The sequence below is a fragment of the Epargyreus clarus genome, unplaced genomic scaffold, assembly GCF_041222505.1.
Source record: "Epargyreus clarus isolate Ecla_fem2 unplaced genomic scaffold, WU_Ecla_fem_2.2 ptg000022l, whole genome shotgun sequence".
In the NCBI taxonomy this organism is placed as follows: Eukaryota; Metazoa; Arthropoda; class Insecta; order Lepidoptera; family Hesperiidae; genus Epargyreus; species Epargyreus clarus.
This window is the reverse complement of record NW_027332229.1, coordinates 3,321,224-3,342,199: the sequence shown is the minus strand read 5'-3', so window position 1 is coordinate 3,342,199 and position 20,976 is coordinate 3,321,224. Positions and strand designations below refer to the sequence as shown.

The window sequence follows — 20,976 nt, the reverse complement described above, 5'->3', positions numbered from 1 at the left end:
ATCGTCAGATTGTTATAAATTTATTGTTTTCAGCATGTAATTAAGCTACTATAGATTTCACGATATTTTCCCCGTGCGAACCCTCCAAATGGATGGTTTAAGATACTGTATAGGATGTAAGTATCTTAATCTGCCGCGTTCGAGTCACTCTCGAAATCCCCTCTTGGGCTCCCCTACTATTATAGGCGACGTCAATTGTTTTTATTCTCGAGACAAAAGAAGTATTCAATTCTAACTTCAATTTAACTTCAATACAAATAATGGGTGAAGTGCGAATCGAACTCGTACACTGAGGGTTCCGTACCAAAAAAACATGTGTTTTTTATATTTACTAATTGATATTATAGCAGCCATAGAATGCATTGTGAAAATGTCAACTGTAACATCTATTACGGTTCAATAGATAAAAAAAACAATAAAGTGAAAAACGCCAAAAAATAGCAGGTCCTTATATGTTTGTCCCTGTAGTTCCTGGACTAAAATAGGGCTACGATATCCCCTGCCTGTCGTAAGAGGCGACTAAAAGGGGGCTTCCGGAGTTGGGCGTGGCAAGAACTCGTACACTGAGGGTTCCGTACCAAAAAAACATGTGTTTTTTATATTTACTAATTGATATTATAGCAGCCATAGAATGCATTGTGAAAATGTCAACTGTAACATCTATTACGGTTCAATAGATAAAAAAAACAATAAAGTGAAAAACGCCAAAAAATAGCAGGTCCTTATATGTTTGTCCCTGTAGTTCCTGGACTAAAATAGGGCTACGATATCCCCTGCCTGTCGTAAGAGGCGACTAAAAGGGGGCTTCCGGAGTTGGGCGTGGCAAGAGTGGGAGCTCGAACCGTCCTATAAGTGTCCCCGGGAAGGACGGCGGTATGTGTGGTCGCATACTGTCGTGAACACCGGATAGTTTGGGAGGAGCGAAACCTGCTCCCCTAGTGCAGAGCTCGATCGGGGCATCGCGCTTGGAGGAGTTCGGTTGCGTTCCGTCGGAGATCCCAGGGTTCTCCAACAAACATTGAGGACGGCCACCGGGGGGTTTTAGTGCGGTAAAAGTCCCACATAACCCCGCGTCACTTCCACGTTAGCGGGTACCTTTTGAAGATTACCTCTTCATAAAGAAAAAAAAACTCTCCTTTATTTGAAAGTTTTTCTTTTTATTTATAGTACTTGTTGTTAAAGTGACCATCATTATACATATTCCGTAAAAATTTAATGTTTATATCTATTAAGGTTCCAGAAATAGAGCTCTATGTCAGACAGAAAAACGGACAGCTTAGTAATAGGTACCGTTTTTACCCTTTAGGTACGGAACCCTAAAAAGTAATATAATATCAAAAACATTCCGAATTTCTGACAAATGTCATGAGAATAAAAATAATATGTTACGGCTAATGTGCCTAATCAGATAAAACGCAGATTAGCTTGCCTATTACCTAAAGTACAAAACGAAGGTTGTATCAATTTTCACCCCTTGACGTCGTCTCGTGCATGCCATGATGCCTCGTCGTGTCATGAATTTACGACAAACATTGCATATTTTCAAGAAACAATATCGCTTTGCGGCATGATGTCGCTATGTGTCACGATACGTCGTTATGTCCTAAAAAGGGATATGTTTTAGCCCTAAGAACGAAAGTCGAAACGAACGAAAGAAAGTCTGAAAAGATGTTTCGAATTTTAATACATAGTTAATCTGCATATCTGGAGGCACGGCAGTGCCTCCGCCAAGTCGAGCCAAAAGAAGCGGCACGGCCGTACCATACTTTTCCCGAAGCAATTCGGCCCATTTTTGACCCCCTGTAACTTCGTTGCATATGAAGCTAGAAGCCTGAATTTTCAGGACCCAAGCAAGCATTGTATAGACACGGTACATTTAAAATTTCATGCAATTTGAACCAGTAGTTTAAGAATTACAAGTAGTTAAAGTTCGTAATTTTGTCACTCACTCACTGACTGACTGACCGATCATCAAAAGTTTAAGGCACTTCCAGCAGACATAGAAGGTTGAAATTGAGGGTACAATTAGTGTTTAGTATATAACTCATGGAAAAACTAAAATATTTTGCAATTTCTGTCCAGTTATCTAGATACACCAACTACATTAAATAACTTTGTATCCTATATAAGTTATATAGGATTACAAAGTTATATTTGCAGTTAATGAATCTGTGTTTCTGTCCGCGAAATGTACGAGTAGTAGGGGAGCCCATGATGTTAAATGGGTAGAAACTCGAGCGTCAATAGGACGTATACGATTGTGTAGATTACACGTTAGAGTGAAGAAAAGGTTGTGTGATATTTTTCGTTTCACCGTGGAAATAGTTTCTAGATGATTCGAAAAATGTAAAAAGCAGAGTCAGACATACTCAAGGCGCGGAAGGTTAGTGATAGAGTATATATCTCTGATGCCGGAAATATGTTTATCTGCTGGTTTGCATAGGGGGACAGCCATACGAGAGGTAAAAATGGAAAAAAAGTAACCAGCACATTAGATTTTCAAAGGGGATATGAAGTTACCCCAGATGAGTCCCCCATTCGAAAGTCTGACGATTCGATTCGAAAGACTGTCAGTGACTCTTCGAAAATGCAAAAAAAAAACGTTATCTTGACACACTCGAGGGCGTAAGATTATTATACAGGAAATTCCAGCTGATGTTTTACTTATCATAACCCTTCATCTGACGATTTAGTGGAGGGGTTTTTTATACTGACGATTTGAAAAAAAAAACAGAATGAGAATATATAAAGAATAATGTATTTTCCATAAAATTTGCCTTTTCCTTTAGTTTGTTGTACACCATTACTTTCCAGGGATCCATGCTAATAAATGGCGCTATCAGATAGTGCATATTTTCTAGCATTATTTCCTTTGTATTAAAAAAAATACCGCACTCGAGTATGTCCAGGTATAGATTTTTTGCAACCTTATTACTCCCTAACGCCGCCCTCAAACCATCAGATTATAAATTTATTGTTTTCAGCATGTAATTAAGCTACTATAGATAATACGATTTTTTATTAATGGACTTCCCTGGTTGAACCCCCCAAATGGATAGTTTAAGATACTCTATAGGATGTAAGGTATCTCCCATATCTTAATCTGCCGCGTTCGAGTCACTCTCGAAATCCCGTCTTGGGCTCCCCTACTATTATAGGCGACGTCAATTGTTTTTATTCTCGAGATAAAAGACGTTTTCAATTCCAACTTCAATTTAAATTCAATTCAAATAATGGGTGAAGTGCGAATCGAACTCGTACACTGAGGGTTCCGTACCACAAAAATATTTGTTTATTTTATTTTTATTTTTACTAATTGATGTTATAGCAGCCATATAATGCATTGTGAACATTTCAAATGAAAAACGCTAAAAAATAGCAGGTCCTTATATGTTTGTCTCTGTAGTTCCTGGACTAAAAAAGGGTTACGATATCCCGTGCCTGTCGTAAGAAGCGACTACAAGGGGGCTTCCGAAGTTGGGAGTGGCAACAGCGAGCTCGAACCGTCCAATAAGTGTCCCCGGGAAGGACGGCGGTATGTGTAGTCGCATACCGTCGTGAACACCGGATAGTTTAGGAGGAGCGAAAACTGTTCTCCCAGGGCAGAGCTCGATCGAGGCATCGCGCTTAAAGGACTTCTGTTACGTTCAGTCGGAGATCCCGGAGTTCTCCAACAAACGTTGAGGACGGCCACCGGAGGATTTTAGTGCGGCTAAAGTCCCACATAACCCGGCGTCACTCCCACGTCGTCGAGTACCTTTTCAAGATTTCCTTCTTATAAAGAAAAAGAAGGTCCTTGTATGGCAACTCTCCTTTATTTGAAAGTTTTTCGTTTTACTTTTAGTACTTATTGTTAAAGCCATTATACATATTCCGTAAAAAATTTAAATTTCTATCTATTAAGGTTCCAGAAATAGAGCTCTATGTCAGACAGACGAACGGACAGCTTAGAAATAGGGTTCCGTTTTAACCTTTGGGTATGGAACCCTAAAAAGTTATATAATATCAAAAACATTCCGAATTTCTGACAAATGTCATGAGAAAAAAACTAGATGTTACGGCTAATGTGCCTAAATCAGTTAAAACGCAGATTAGCTTGTCCATTACCTAAAGTACAAAACGAGATTGTATCAATTTTCACCCCTTGACGTCGACCCGTGCATGCCATGATGCGTCGTCGTGTCATGAATTTACGACAAACATTGTATATTTTCACGAAACAATATCGCTTTGCGGCACGATGTCGCTATGTGTCACGATACGTCGTCGCGTCGTAAAAAGGCATGTGTTTTAGCCCTAAGAATAAGTCTGAAAAGATGTTTCGAATTTTGACTACATAGTTAATCTGCATATTTTCTAGCTAATCTTAAGCCTAGTTAATGTGTATGCTAACGTATTCTACAATCTAACGGTAACATACAAAAAATACAATAACTGTCGTGAGGTTTAGCAACTGTCACCGCATTATAAAATAATAATAAGTTTGTTTCCAAGGAAACAAGTGTTTAGGCAAAGGAGATGTTTCATTTTCGGCCATCTCATGTACATTATAACTAAAAAACACGAATAATTTGTATAATTGAAGAAAAATACACATATATTTTGATAACCTAAAGTATTCGTGTTTAAAAATATTTAAAATAAGCAATCCTCATTGAAATATTAAAAATGGCGGAATACTGTCAATGTCAAGTTTTCAAAACTGTCGATGTCGGGAACCTATGTGTACCCCATACATAGGTTACTATACTCTTTGGATGTCGGTAATTCTGTATTTCGCTGTTTTTGTCGTAAAGTTATTGTTACCTTAGTACTTTACAACCTGGCTTTTGTTTTGGGTATCCCGTCATTATTTCTGAATTTAATTAATTATTTATAACAATAATAACAAAACCACCTTTTAAATAGTATCTGGTTTTATAGATGTAAGTGACATGTCAAATTAAAAAAGAAGAAGTTGTCAATTTGATATGCGTAAAAGTGGATATATACATATTATAATAGTGGACTCCAATGTAAACGTTGAATAAATATGTAGGTACTGATGAGAAGATTCCATTTTAATCCTGAATATGTTTCTGCTCTGTGCTGCTTACGATTATGGAGTGATTCTACCTTACTTGTTTACCCAGCTTATGTTTTATGGACTCTTGTGATTTTCGTGCGATCGCTGTGGATTGTGTTGACAAGGATTCAATATCATCAGGTAAAATATACATCAGTTGTTGTATTAATCGTGAAATAATCGTAAATAATTTTAAACTACAGAAGCTAATATTTTTACATTTCTCTTTTTTAGATAATTACATTAGCAAGACTAGGACATTCTTGGGATGACAAAATAATCAGTTATTATTGCAACTGCATCGCTGGGCAACGAACCGTACTCGTAGGTAGTTGCGCTCACATTATGCCCATTGTTTGATGTTTGGGCTGAGCTCGTCACAGGATGAAAATATTGATAAGGGAAGATATTTAAAATGAATAAATAATGTATCTAAGTGAAGAGTAAGTAAAATATGATCAAATGTGTACTTAAAGTTGTTTTATTTACACACTTAAATGTTTTAACTAAAATAAATTGGTATAGAAGTACATATTTTGGTATGTTTGTTTTAAGTCAAGATTTATGAAAGTAAATATAATTAATGTTTATCAAATATAGGCCTTGTTTCTCAATACACATAATACAATGTTTATATATCTACGCCCATTCGCGTAAAAAATATATTAAAAAGTATATAATGTATATAGTAAGTTAAAATAGAATGACAGATGACATTATTATGGTAATCACTACCGCCATGATGTTTTTGCACTGTTGTGTTGCAAGTTTAAGTGTAAATTATTGTTTTTTAACAATTAAACGAACATGATTTGAAGAAAATTAACCCCCTTCTTTGCATGTTTTCTTAATTTTTAATATAGTGTACAAAAGGTGGCCGGGAGCCCATACATTTTGAAACATCTCCTTTCGGCCTTATTGAGCATAAATAAATGTCTATGAAAATAATTTTTATATGTAAGCACATAAAAAATTACAATGTTCACAATAGAAAATCCCTAATAACTTCTAAACGGATTACCCTAATTACACAATTCCTTTTGCCCTATCCGTTTTAGACATAAACCTACCAAATGGCATTAAAGACAAACCAATATATATACGAACAAAAAATCATGTTTTCAACTTACGTAATATTAGGTACGTAACATTTCAACGCAATATTACAAAAATTTAGTTAAGTTCGTTTCAAATGATTCGAAATAGGAAACTGTTATATAAATCGAGCTTAGATATCCACTTTATAACATATTCTTGCCATGATCACCAAAAATATCAGCTCCTAGTGGCTTGATAATTGATAGCTATAAAAAAACGAAAATCCACAGTTTAACGTTGAATTTAAACAACCGTCCATTGCACAATTAGGGTATTTTATTTTGCTCCATTGCTTGTACAAAACAGTTACAAACGCGTGTCAGAAATGAACTGACAGTCGCGCACGTATGCGCTCGAGTCCCCCCGAGATAACGAGTCGGTAAGTGGTGTCTACGTGTGCGTTACTTCAGCCCACTTTGTATGAAGATTGACTTCTGTTAGTTTTTATTTTGTGTTAGTACCTACCCGGAAAAACGTGGAAATTATTATAAGAAACCTTTTTAATATAAATAATTTTAAGTATGAATTTGTTAGCGGTGAGTAAACTTACTGAAAAAGGATTTACTGTTAATTTCTTGAAAAATGGTTGCACTATTAGTAACTCTATGGATATTATCATCGCAACTGGCCACAACGTAAATGGTATATATACAATTTGTCAAATCACCGATATGTAATTTGACAATGTCAAATAAATATTGGCATAGAAGACTAGCCCATATTAATCCGGAATATATGCGAATTTTAAAGAATATTATGACTGGTCTTGATAATGAACATTACCGACGGATATGACGACTAGTAAGAAACCATTTCCAAACCTCTGAACGCGAACGAACGATATACTGGAGATCGTACATACAGATTTATGTAGTCTCATGGAAGCTAGTTCACTCAACGGTTCAAGGTACATGTTATTATTTATCGACTATTATTCTCGAATGACACGATGAATGTTTATTTTCTAAAACATAAGAGTGAGTCTTTAAGAAATTTCAAAAATATAAAGTGTTGAAAAAGGAACTAGCAAGTCGAACAAATGTATGAGATCAGATGGTGGGACGACATTTTGTAATAGAGCTTTCAATATTTTCTTATCAACAAATGGAATTCTACATTAGAAGGCGATACTGTATACCCCTAAACAAATTGTTGTGGCTGAAACAGCTAACAGAACTATTATTGTATATGCGAGAAGTCTAAAACGAATGTTATCATTATTAAATAAATATTTCATTTCATTTCAGAAGTCAGAAGTCTATTATAAATTGAAACTAATTTGAGCAAGAGCAGTAAATACTGTGGTTTATATCAAAAACCGGAGTCCGACGAAGTCAGTGAAAGATTACCAATGATTTTTGTCGGATATTCAGAAGAAAGTAAGGGATGTCGATTATTTAATACGAAGACACGTTAAATCCCAATAAATAAATAAATAAATCACAATCAGTAGAGATGTTTTTAGAAGAAGTTTTTCCTGAGGATAACGGGCATAATTTCAGTTGTCAAAATAGTAACTTTTTTAGATTTAATTTATTGTCATGTTCGAATGAAAGTGATGATGAATGGCAAGATTATTTACATAACTACAAAGACTACCTAAACAATTTAATTGCCTTTAAAAAATCTGTTGTTGAGATTCAACTAGTGGAAGGTACCGGAAAGGAAAAGAGTAGAAATATCTACAAAAAGGAATGAGATGCCATCAAAAACAATGCTTGTAAAAAGATCCAAGTCTCGCCATTCAATTCTTCTACCGTAAAAAGTCTTGAGATCTATGTAATACCAAGCCGGTAATGTATGCAGTCCCTACTTAAGGGACCTTCTGTCTTAAGGTATTATCTCACTATCTAACCTAACAACATCTCATGGGACCATACCAATTTTAAAAATATTTTATGTTCTAAATAAATTGACGTGGCAATCGTACTTGTGTGATGCGATATGATAAGATGAAAACACAATGTGACTTGCAGTACGATTGCCACGTTAATTTATTTAGAACATAAAAGATTTTAAATATTGGTATGGTCCCATGAGATGTTGTTAGGTTAGATAGTGAGATAATACCTTAAGACAGAAGGTCCCTTAAGTAGGGACTGCATACATTACCGGCTTGGTATTACATAGATCTCAAGACTTTTTACGGTAGAAGAATTGAATGGCGAGACTTGGATCTTTTTACAAGCATTGTTTTTGATGGCATTATTATCTTCTAGCTAATCTTGAGACTAACTAGTTAATGTATATGCTAACGTATTCTGCAATCTAACCGTAACATACACAAAATACAATAACTGTCGTGAGGTAAAGCAACTGTCACCGTATTATAAAATAATAATAAGTTTGTTTCCAAGGAAACAAATGTTTAGGCAAATTTCGCCCTTGTTGCGCGTAAATAAATGTCTGTATGAAAATAAGCATATATAATTATAAAATTTTTCAAAGTTCACAATGTAAAATCCTTAATAAACAAAAAATCATGTTTTCAACTTCGTAATATTTGAAAAAAAATACACCCTCTATATTATTCCACTACCTCATAGTGTTGCTTATAAGGATAAAATTCTTGAAAGTAATGATAAATGACAAAGTAAAGGAAAAGCCTCATTTTTAAGAAAATTTAATTTTTTTCATAATAATTTGGCAGTTAAGTTACCGCCATTCATTAATTTAAACATTTCGCATATTAACAATTTTTTGGCCTTATGTTTTAAATCATTCGAAAGCGGACGTTTTGTTCTCCAAGAATTTATATTTTTATGTTCGACTTAGTTAAGGTTATTTTTAGGACCATTATAATAGATTTGTAAATTGCTATGCGTTTGTAACTTGCTATGTGTATGCGGAGTTTACATACAGATGTAAAGTTGACAATTTACGAGGATGACTTTTTCGAGTCAAATCCGAGTGATTACTTAACAAAGAGATATTGAAAATCATATTCAACATTATTACGAAGTTGTAAACAACGAAAAATAAGAATTTACTAATTAATCAGTTATCTATTTTTATTAAAAAATAAATCCTCGGAGGGAACTTAGTTGCCAACCTATTACTTTCTCATACTAAGCCGTAAGTCATGGCCATAACATCGAAGAATTAGTTGATTAACCAACAAATTCTTCAATTTTATGACTTATGTATAGTCCTAAAGAATTAAACATAAGTCATATGTTATGTATAATCCTTAAGGATTAGTATGCCAAGGTATGAAAATATATGTATTTTCTTCAAAATTTTCCTTTTACTTTAATTTGTCATAACATAACATTACTTTCCAGAATTTTATCCTTATAAGTGACACTATCATATAGTGGAATAATATAGAGGGTGTATTTTTTTAAAACTGAACTCGTTCGATTCCCGACTAAGGAAAAAGATATTTTAAAAACTAATGATGCATTTATAGTTTTTATCAAAATCGGCCTCGTAACACCTTTCAGCACTTTTCGCTAATGCACTTTTCGATATTGTTCGGTGAAAAATATGGTCTAGCTGAAAATATTTATTATTAATATACTTTGCAAGTAATAATTTTAAAAATAACTACAGGTTGAATGCAGAAGACAAATACAGACTAATAATTTAAGTATGATTTCGTTATTGGTGAGTAAACTTACTGAAAAAGGATTTACTGTTAATTTCCTGAAAAACAGTTGCACTATTAGTAACTCTATGGATAATATCATCGCAACTGGCCACAACGTACATGGTATACATAAATTTGAACAATTTGTCAAATCACCGATATGTGATTTGACAATGTCAAATAAATATTGGCATAGAAGACTAGCCCGTACTAATCCGGAATATATGCGCATTTTAAAGAATATACATATCTATAGTTTTGTTAAAACTTAATAAATTCAATGTCATTACTTTTAAAAAAAAAAAAAAATGTGAGCCGTCACGGGACGCCTGGCAGATGTGAAACATCGACATTATTTTGTAAAAGTAATATGCAGAAAAGAACATATTGTGATAGGAACTAAATATGTCATAATGATAAAATAAAATATTACGATTTTTTTCCAGATAACGATGACTATTTATTGAATTCGATTGCGCATGGCGACGCGTCGCCACACCGTACACACTACTGCATATAGACTGTATATATATGCGTCGCCACGCCAGAAATCGGTTTTACGTGCGGCTATAGATGTTTCACATCAAAAATTTTTAAAGAATATTGTGACTCGTCTTGATGATGTGAACATTACGACGGATATGTCGACTAGTAAGAAACCATTTCCAAAACTCTGAACGGGAGCGAACGATGTACTGGAGATCGTACATACAGGTTTATGTGGTCCCATGGAAGCTACTTCATTCAACGGTTCAAGGTACATGTTATTATTTATCGACGATTATACTCGAATGACATATGTTAATTTTCTCAAACATAAGAGTGAGACTTTACAAAATTTAAAAAATATAAAGTTCGCGTTGAAAAGGCAACTAGCAAGTCGAACAAGTGTATGAGATCAGATGGTGGAACGAAGTTTTGTAATAGAGCTTACGATATTTTTTTGGCAACAAATAAAATTCTACATCAGAAGGCGATATATAGTATATACCACCAAACATAATGGTATAGTTGAAAGAGCTAACAGAACTATTATCGATAAATAAATTGAAGCAAATTTGAGCAAGAGCGTTAAATATTGTGATTTATATCAAAAACCGGAGTCCGAGTAAGGCAGTGAAAGACTACGTGCCACTAAAAAAATGGTCTGGGAAACAAGTAGATGTTACCCATTTATGTTTATTTGGATGTGCAGCGTATACTCTTATACCAAACAGAAATGACGAAAATAGGATGCAAAGTCAAAGCCAATGATATTTGTCGGATATTCATAAGAAGATATCGATTATTTAATACGAAGACACGTGAAATCACAATCAGTCGAGGTGTTAAGTTTTTAGACGATGTTTTTCCTGAGGATAACGGGAGTAATTCCAGTTGTCAAAATATTAACTTTTTCGATTTAATTTATTGTCATGTTCGAATGAAAGTGATGATGAATGAAAAGAGTGCACGACTGATGCTGGTGTTACAGGTGATATAGGTGTACGTGTGCCTGCGGTTACAGATACAATTGATGTAAGTAATGTGACTAATGCTATGACGGATGTAAGCGAGTCTGAAGTAATGGAACGTGAATCTGTTGATATAAGTAATGATAGTAATAGGCGTTATCCTGTTAGAGAGAGGAAATAAACTAAATATTACAACTTTTTAACATGTGATTTAATTTCAGAGAGTGGTCCTGTAACGGCCTGAGTGTAGGCCTGATCAAAATTTGTGCTAAAATAAAATCAAACTTGAGTTCTTGTTGGACCTGCACGTGATAACATGCTTATAGATGACTGAGTGATTATTTGAGACCAAAAACAATGTATTTTAAAATTATTGCAAGCGTTTGGTATGTCCGTTTGTAAGTCCGTGTCAACTTCAATGGAGGTTGATTTGAAATAAACAAAAGGTAACTCAGATAGTAACAGTAGTCTACCGTGTCAGAGTTTAGTGAAGATTCAACTATTTAGCCAGTTCCACGAAAGAGTTATGTTTGGTAGTATTTATGTAGAGTTTTGTTATAGGTGGGTAATATAGATAAAGGGGGCGTATTGTAAGGACCTTTTTAATATAAATTGTAATCTATATTACTGGTTGTGTATAAAATGATATTGTTCGGTGACTCAAGATTAAAATAGAAATGAATAAAAACGTGGTGTAGCGGAAAATATGTTTTATTAATATACTCTTCAAATAATAATTCTTACAATAACTACAAATATTACCTACAAAAAAGAACGCTCATTCTCGTAAGACAGTGAGAGGGCTTTAAAAAATCTGTTGTTGACATTTAAGTAATAGAAGGTCCCGGAAAAGAAAAAAAGTAGGCATACCTACAAAAAGGAATGAGATGCCATCAAAAACACTGCTTGTAAAAAAATCCAAGCCTCGCCATTCAGCTCTTCCACCGTAAAAAGTCGTAAGATCCATGCAATCCAAGTCGGTTGATACAGTCTCTACTTAAGAGACCTTCTGTCTTAAGGTATTATCTCACTATCTAACCTAACAACATCTATGGGACCATATCAATATTAAAAATATTTTATGTTTTAAATAAATAGATTGGACTTGGCAATCGTAGTAATGTTACTCATGTGCTGCGATATGATGCGATTAAAACACAATGTGAACTGTTTGTCGTATCACCGCTTCCAGCGGCACCACCGCTAGATCATTTTTTGCGTCTTAAGCGCTGCTATGTTCTAGTTTCAAGAGTGCGGTAAGGAAGATATACTTTTCCGAGGCGCTCCAGCTCAGTCTGTTTCCTCTATATTATAAAAAAAAACAATGTATCTCACAAGTATATGTATATTAAATTAAATTAGTTTGTTTAGTACGATTGCCAAATCCAATCTATTTATTTAAAACATAAAATATTTTTAATATTGATATGGTCCCATAGATGTTGTTAGGTTAGATAGTGAGATAATACCTTAAGACAGAAGGTCTCTTAAGTAGAGACTGTATCAACCGACTTGGATTGCATGGATCTTACGACTTTTTACGGTGGAAGAGCTGAATGGCGAGGCTTGGATTTTTTTACAAGCAGTGTTTTTGATGGAGTTACGTGTAAGCGACAGCCCTACACGTTAAGGCTGCATCGCGCCAGCCCTACACCGTTCTCACGCTGCATCGTGCTTGCGCTGCATCGGGCCTTCGCGGAACGGCCAACGCTGACGAGGCGCGCAGGTGGCCGTCCCACGCGCGGGTGGCCGTCCCACGTACAGGTGGCCGTCCACCATGGAATCAGTTCACCTCCATCGCGGAAAGTGACTCGACCTATCCCATCAATTTATTTTTTTAATTTCATTTTTGTTAAAACTTGTGTAAAATTTGTGTTAAATTTAAATAAAAATTTAATTTGTTCGCGAAATAGACTGCAATTATTTCCTCGACGCCCAGCTCCCATAACTGGCGCAGTCGAAAGTTCCCGGTTTGTGCGTGTTTCGGACTATCGCTATTAAACGGGAAACCGAACCATTGAACGAGATCCGGACGTCGGGGAACCCTGCTCAGCTCGCTACATCCAAAAATCGATGTGCAAATACGAGATGAAGCTACTTCTGTGAGTAATAAGTAGATATTAAGTATGTACCTATTGGTTGCAGCTCCTATACAATATATGTCCTTCCTATCCCTATAAATATAATTTTATTGAAAATTTGAGTGAACAGTGACATAAAATTTTTCAAGATTTTTTTATTACGAGCAAATAAGGGTAGTTCACCCAGTTCTCGTCAGGAAATTCGTAGATCTATACGAGACCGTAATCGTAATTTAGATTTATTTGTCATAGAAGAATCATTAAATATGACAGAAAATTCAATGCCAAGTGTAAGTGGAACGGCAATTTCTGCTTCTTTGTCAGACAAAACCGATAAAATTTTTAATGCTTTAAGATTAGTCCCTGAGTTTGATGGAAATTCAAATGTTTTAATTAGATTTTTAAACATATGTGATCAAATTGTATTAGCATATGTCGATCCGGCATCTGGAAATGAGTTAAATAATTATGCAGTGATAAATGGAATTTTAAATAAAATTAAGGGACCCGCGGCTAGAACCTTAGCTACGAATGGCATCCCATCGGATTGGAATGGAATCCGCGCAGCTCTTATTAATACCTTTTCAGATCATCGTGATGAATCTTCATTGTATAGCGATTTATCTATGTTATCTCAAGGTAATGACACACCCCACATTTTTTATGAACGAATTCAGAATTTACTCGGTACAATAATGACATATGTTGAGTTACATGATGATATTTCCACTACCGTTGAAGCTAAACGGACCTTATATAAAAAATTAGCTTTACAGACTTTCCTTAAAGGCTTACGTGAACCATTAGGCTCACGCATACGTTGTATGAGGCCTCCAACGCTTGAAAAGGCCTTGGAGTTTGCTCAGGAGGAATTAAATATTATTTACATGCAAAATAGAAATTCTTATTCACGAAAACTTACACAACAGACACCATCATTCAGAACTAACAATTTTAATCCTTTCTTTAATAAGCAAATTAGCCAGCAGTCACGCATGAATAATTCTCAGATGTTGCCACACTTAAATAAGCCTTATCAAGGTCCATCAAAAACCCAGCAAATGTTTAGGGCTCTACCACGATCGAATATGAGCACTGGTTTTAGGATACCACTTAGGGAAACTCACCCCACACAGCACCAACGCCAGGTCAGTAATCAAATGCACGGACAGCCTATGAGTGGCATTAGCCACCCCAAAGCCCGTACATTGCCACCGACTTCAATGAAACCTGACTGGAGCCGACAAGGTCAGTACCGTTCTCCAAATTATTACCAAGAAATTAATACTAATGAGTATGATAACTGTGATGACATTGACCATAACTTCGTCGATAACTATGACATGAGCTATGACACCCCATCTAACGTAGTTGAACACTTAGTGGGAAACGGTTACATAAATGACCAACAATTTATTGAACAGACTGACGAACAAACGGACGAAAATTTTTTGTCAGCTCAAATTTCAAGTGTCCCAAGATAGAATTAAATTTACAAAATAAAAGACAGCTTCCATACATTCAAATTCATAACCCACCTCTGAAATTATTAATAGATACAGGAGCAAATCAATCCTTTATCAATCCAGAAGCTATAGAAAGATACTATTCGGATTTACCATTATATTACGACCCTTTTATTGTGACAAATATTCATGCTTCTACTAGAAATGACTATTCCATAGAAATACCATGTTTTTCTGAAATTAATGACAATAACCCCGTAAAGCTTTACATTTATAGGTTTCACAATTATTTCGACGGTTTAATAGGTTGTGATTTATTAGAGCAGTGGCAAGCAAAAATTGATTTAGGCTCTCGCATACTTAACACACAGTTTGCAAAAAATAAAATCCATATGTTTGAATCTGGCAGTGTAAATTTAATAGAGGTGATAATACCAGCACAATCTAGCAAAATTATTAAAGTGCCAACTACTATAGCTAAAGGTGAAATTATTATAGATAGACAGACCATTTGTGAATGTAGTATTGGTGATTGTTTGACTATTTCTGAAAATAGCCAAGCCTATGTAGAAGTTTCTAACCCTTCTAAAAATGATGTGATTTTCACATTGATCCAACCAATTTCTGCAAGTTTATTCAGTGAACAATCAGTTTCGGCCTATGATTTTTGTAATAAAAATAAAAATTTAGATCGCACTCAAAAAATTTTATCCAGATTACGAACTGATCATTTAAATAAGGAAGAAAGTGCAAATTTATTTGCCTTATGCAAAAAATATGCCGATGTTTTTTATGTAGAAAACGAGCCACTTACATTCACCAATAATATCAAACACCGTATAAAAACTACCGATGAATTTCCTGTTCATTGTAAGACATATAAATACCTTCATGTGCATAGAAATGAAGTACGGGCTCAAATAAAAAGTATGATTGATCAGGGAATTATCAGACCATCTAGTTCTGCGTGGAGTGCACCCATCTGGATTGTACCCAAAAAGGCAGATGCTTCGGGTAAGACTAAGTGGAGACTTGTGGTTGATTTTAGACGACTGAATGAAAAGACTATTGATGACAAATACCCCATCCCTAATATTAACGACATACTTGACAAATTAGGTAAATGCCAATACTTTTCGACTTTGGACCTAGCTAGTGGTTTTTATCAAGTGGAGACTCACCCTGATGACATACATAAAACTGCATTTAGTGTTGACTTTGCTCCCGGACACTTTGAATTTTTAAGAATGCCCATGGGTCTTAAAAATGCCCCATCAACCTTTCAGAGAGTCATAGACAACGTTTTACAAGGCTTACAGAATGAAATTTGCGTAGTTTACTTAGACGATATACTTGTATTTTCCACCTCACTACAAGAACATATAGTTAATTTACGTAAAGTTTTTGACCGACTTCGTCAATCCAATTTTAAGATTCAAATGGACAAATCCGAGTTTCTGAAACATGAAACACCGTATTTGGGACATATTATAACATCTGACGGAGTAAAGCCAAACCCTGACAAAATTAGTGCTATTTCAAAGTATCCAATTCCCAAAACTACAAAACAAATTAAAGGATTTTTAGGCTTGCTAGGTTATTACAGACGTTTCATACCTAACTTTGCAAGACTGACCAAACCACTAACTAGCTGTTTAAAAAAAGGTGCAAAAATAACCTTGTCTGAAGAATACATTGAATGTTTTAATCACTGTAAAACACTACTGACAAACGATCCGATATTACAATACCCTGATTTCACTAAGGAGTTTAATTTGACCACAGACGCATCAAACTTTGCACTTGGAGCTATTTTATCACAAGGACCTATAGGTAGTGACCGACCAGTAGCGTACGCATCCAGGACTCTTAATGACAGTGAATTAAATTATTCTACAATTGAAAAAGAATTGCTAGCAATTGTGTGGGCGACTAAATATTTTAGAGCATATCTGTTTGGCCGAAAGTTTAAAATCTTTACAGACCATAAGCCCTTGCAATGGCTCATGAACTTAAAAGAATCGAATTGTAGGTTGACAAGATGGAAATTAAAATTAGCCGAATATGACTTTACAGTAATTTACAAAAAAGGGAGACTTAATATTAATGCAGACGCTCTTTCTAGAGTTGAAATTCATAATGAAGATTTAAACCCAATAGCTGTTAATATCTCAACTTGTTCATCATCAACTGTTACCGCTCCAGATGATAGACCCTTTATAAGCCAATCGTCGACTGACACAGCACCAAACATAGAACCCTTAAGTAGTCCATGTTCCACAGTAACAGCAAACTCTCGTTTTTCTATTACTGACGAATTCATACCTGCGAATGACGTTGAAACTGTCAGATCACGTAGTGAAACCATGCATACCAGTAATGAAGATCCTGTACTTGAAATACCTATTGTCAATGACCCTTTGAATAAATATCATAAACAGTTAATTCTTAATATTTGTGAGCATCCATCTAACCGTAAACCAAAAGTCACAACACCTTTCAACACGTATGAAAAAGTAGTTACAGATATTTCAGCTAATAATTTTCAACAAGATTTAATAAATACAGTAAAAAATTTCATCGACCCAAAAATTCTAACTGCTCTTCTTGTAAATCCGCCTGAAAAAATGCTTACAGTTGTACCAATTTTGCAAGAATTCTTTAAAAATTCATCAATAAGATTAGTCCTAGTTAAGCATGAATTAGAAAATGTCAGCAGCTATTTTGAGCAACAAGATATTATACGCAAGTATCACGAAGGTAAAACGAACCATCGTGGTATCACAGAAACCTATTTATCCCTTTATCATAGATACTTTTGGCCTAAGTTAAAAGAATCTATAAGTAAATTTATAAATTCATGTACTACATGTAGTAGAGCTAAATACGACCGTCATCCAATTCGTCCAGAATTTAAAATTGTGCCACCTCCTAGTAAACCTTTTGAAATGGTACATGCAGATGTATTAACAATTAATCAAGAAAAGTACTTAACTGTAATAGACGCATTTTCTAAATACGCTCAAATATACAAAATATCTGATTGTACAGCCCCAAATATAGTAAAAGCTTTTCTTACCTTGTGCACTCATCATGGATTTCCAATTAATTTAACTACTGACCAAGGAACAGAATTTACTAATCAGGTATTTAGAGAATTTCTTCTGTTACATAATGTACACCATCACACTACTGCACCTTATTCTCCTAATGAAAACGGAATGATTGAACGTCTTCATAGCACCATACTCGAACACTTAAGGTTATTAAAACTACAGTATAAAAATGAATCCACTTCTACTTTAATGAATTATGCTATAATTGCCTACAATAGTTCCGTACATAGTTTAACAAAATGCAGACCCTTTGACTTAATATCTGGACATTTCGATCCGCGTGACCCTACTGACTTAAACTTAAATGAACGACTAATGCAACAATACATTCAAGACCATCGTCATAAAATGGATTTAGTATATAAAATTATTCACGACATTTCACAGACTGAACGTAACACACTTATGTCTCAACAGAATGCACGTAGAGAACCACAGATAGATTATGAAGAAGGACAAGAAGTTTACATTAGGAACCCGGTAGCTACAAGACAAAAAATTGCACCGCGTTACATACATGATAGAGTTATTTCAAACTTACCTGTACATATATACACTTCAAAGAAGCGCACACCCGTAGCTAAAAATAGACTGAAACGTAAACGCAAAACGTCTGGATTGCTACAGATGTCTGGTGATCCTGATACACCTGGCCCAAGCACAAGACATTCGACTTGACAGTTTAAATGATGGTCCTGGCATTCTTCCTTTCAAACTCGGACCTGCAAAAATAACCTCACATTATCACACCTTTTTACATGATATTAATTTTGATGAAATTCAGAAGCAATTAGATTTGACTAAAACTCAGTTAACTGATGTCACAAATAACTTAACTACTAGAGGCTTCGCTCTTTTTAAATATCAAATCATACACTTGTCTGACAAAATTAAGGAAATAAATTCTCAATTAGATACTTTTCTGCCAACAAAAAGAACCAAGCGTGGTTTAATCAATCCATTGGGATCCATAATTAAAAGTATTACGGGAAACCTCGATTATAATGATGCTTTACAGTATAAGCAAATGTTTCATATCTTACAGAAGAATGATGTAGATTTAGCTAATAGTTTAAATAATCACATAAGTTTATATAAGCAGATGTCTTTCCATCAAACAGAAATATTAAGTAATTTAAGTAGCAATCAAGTTAAGTTAGAAAAAGCTTTGACACGCTATATTAATACTACAAGTAATAATACTATACAGCTTACCCGTTATGTCCAATTGTCGCAAATATTAACACTTATAGCTGAAAATATTCAAGATTTGCGATTAGAGATAGATAGAATAGAAAATATTTTAGCGTTTAGCCGTACAAGTACCGTACATCATTCTGTTTTAAGTACTAGTAATGTAATTGATATGTTAAGCAGATTGAAAGATATATATAACCAAGATCAGATTATTAATTTAGTTGATGCTCGACTCTACTATGATTTAATTAGGTTAGGATGTTATTTCGTAGACAATAAACTCATTATTGTTCTTAAATTTCCCATTGTATCTCCATCAACTTATGACCTTTACCGTTTGTGTCCAGTTCCTAATAAGCACCATGAAGTTATAATTCCCCCATCTCCTTTTGTTGCAACCAACTCCAAGGAATATGCATACATGGAGGCAGAATGCCCGAAGGTCGACACCATATTCATATGCAAGCAACAAATGAGCTATCAAACCAGAACATCTCAGGACTGCATCAGCACACTAATTCATTTACAGAAAATAGATGAAACGTGTCACCCCACGCCTATTTTTCTGTCTCAAGAGGCTCTACTGGAGCTTGACGATCAACACTATATACTATCTTTTCAAACCCCCACGAAAGTACAAACGCTATGTGGACAGGAACGCCATCAAATCATCGAGGGTAGTTTCCTTGCTACTATACCGAGAACCTGCAGCATCAGAACAACAGAATTCACTATCACCAACGTCAACGATAAACTCCGTGGACAGCATTTCGAAATACTTACATTCACAAATTCTGAATTATTAGCCTTGTCATCTTCAAGGAATCGAAAAGCTCATTTCAACATAACTGCAATAGATCTTAATAAACTACATGTCATTGAAGACCAAATATCAATGGAAACTTCACCAAAAGTAACCGACGCCACTTCGATGAGTACTTACCATACTACTCTTCCTCTGTACCTGTTAATCCTACTGGGTACAATTGCTCTCGCTATTGCGTACATAAGGCGATACCGGCGAAATAGAAAATCAGAAGACATATCAAAATCGAATGTTGAAATATCTCTTCAACCGTGTGCAACCTCAAGTGAGCATCACTCGTCGACAGCTACACGAGAGGACAAGAAGGCCGCAATATTTGCACTAAACGTAGGCAAATAGTTGCTCAGCTGGGGCGGGAGAAGTTACGTGTAAGCGACAGCCCTACACGTTAAGGCTGCATCGCGCCAGCCCTACACCGTTCTCACGCTGCATCGTGCTTGCGCTGCATCGGGCCTTCGCGGAACGGCCAACGCTGACGAGGCGCGCAGGTGGCCGTCCCACGCGCGGGTGGCCGTCCCACGTACAGGTGGCCGTCCACCATGGAATCAGTTCACCTCCATCGCGGAAAGTGACTCGACCTATCCCATCAATTTATTTTTTTAATTTCATTTTTGTTAAAACTTGTGTAAAATTTGTGTTAAATTTAAATAAAAATTTAATTTGTTCGCGAAATAGACTGCAATTATTTCCTCGACGCCCAGCTCCCATAACTATGGCATAGATATGTTTCAGTACATTTGAGTTATAGGGAAATAATATTATTATTTTTCAAAACTAAAATCAATCTAGTAACTTTGCCTGAACTTTCCCTAAGGCGCTTTCTCTCGCCTCGAAAATCGTTAATCCTGATAATGTTGATAAGGACAATGGTAAAAAATTATTAAAATCGTGTATTGTCATCGGTTTTTGATATTTTTTCAAAGTTTTGGATTAAAAGAGCGTTCAAAGTGGATAGAAATCAGGTTCAAAGATTCCGTTACTGTTACGTACATACATACATACATACAACCCAAGCTAATAAAAGCGTGTTAATATAAACAGGACTATATTCAACGTTTTAAAATATGTAAAATTCTTCCAA

General features: G+C 35.2%; 3 long non-coding RNA genes across 3 annotated transcripts; all 3 read left to right on the top strand.

Moving 5' to 3' along the window:
* Positions 1 to 1,705: 1,705 nt before the first annotated feature.
* LOC140751338 (uncharacterized) lies at positions 1,706 to 5,534 on the top strand. Its single transcript, XR_012103299.1, has 2 exons — positions 1,706 to 5,206; positions 5,300 to 5,534. It is a non-coding gene; the product is annotated as an uncharacterized LOC140751338 (long non-coding RNA).
* Positions 5,535 to 5,909: 375 nt separating this feature from the next.
* LOC140751337 (uncharacterized) lies at positions 5,910 to 7,609 on the top strand. The gene is made up of 2 exons (XR_012103298.1): positions 5,910 to 7,070; positions 7,411 to 7,609. It is a non-coding gene; the product is annotated as an uncharacterized LOC140751337 (long non-coding RNA).
* A 5,203-nt stretch (positions 7,610 to 12,812) lies between these two features.
* On the top strand, positions 12,813 to 20,567 carry LOC140751293 (uncharacterized). Its single transcript, XR_012103291.1, has 2 exons — positions 12,813 to 13,311; positions 18,500 to 20,567. It is a non-coding gene; the product is annotated as an uncharacterized LOC140751293 (long non-coding RNA).
* The last annotated feature ends 409 nt before the right edge of the window (positions 20,568 to 20,976 follow it).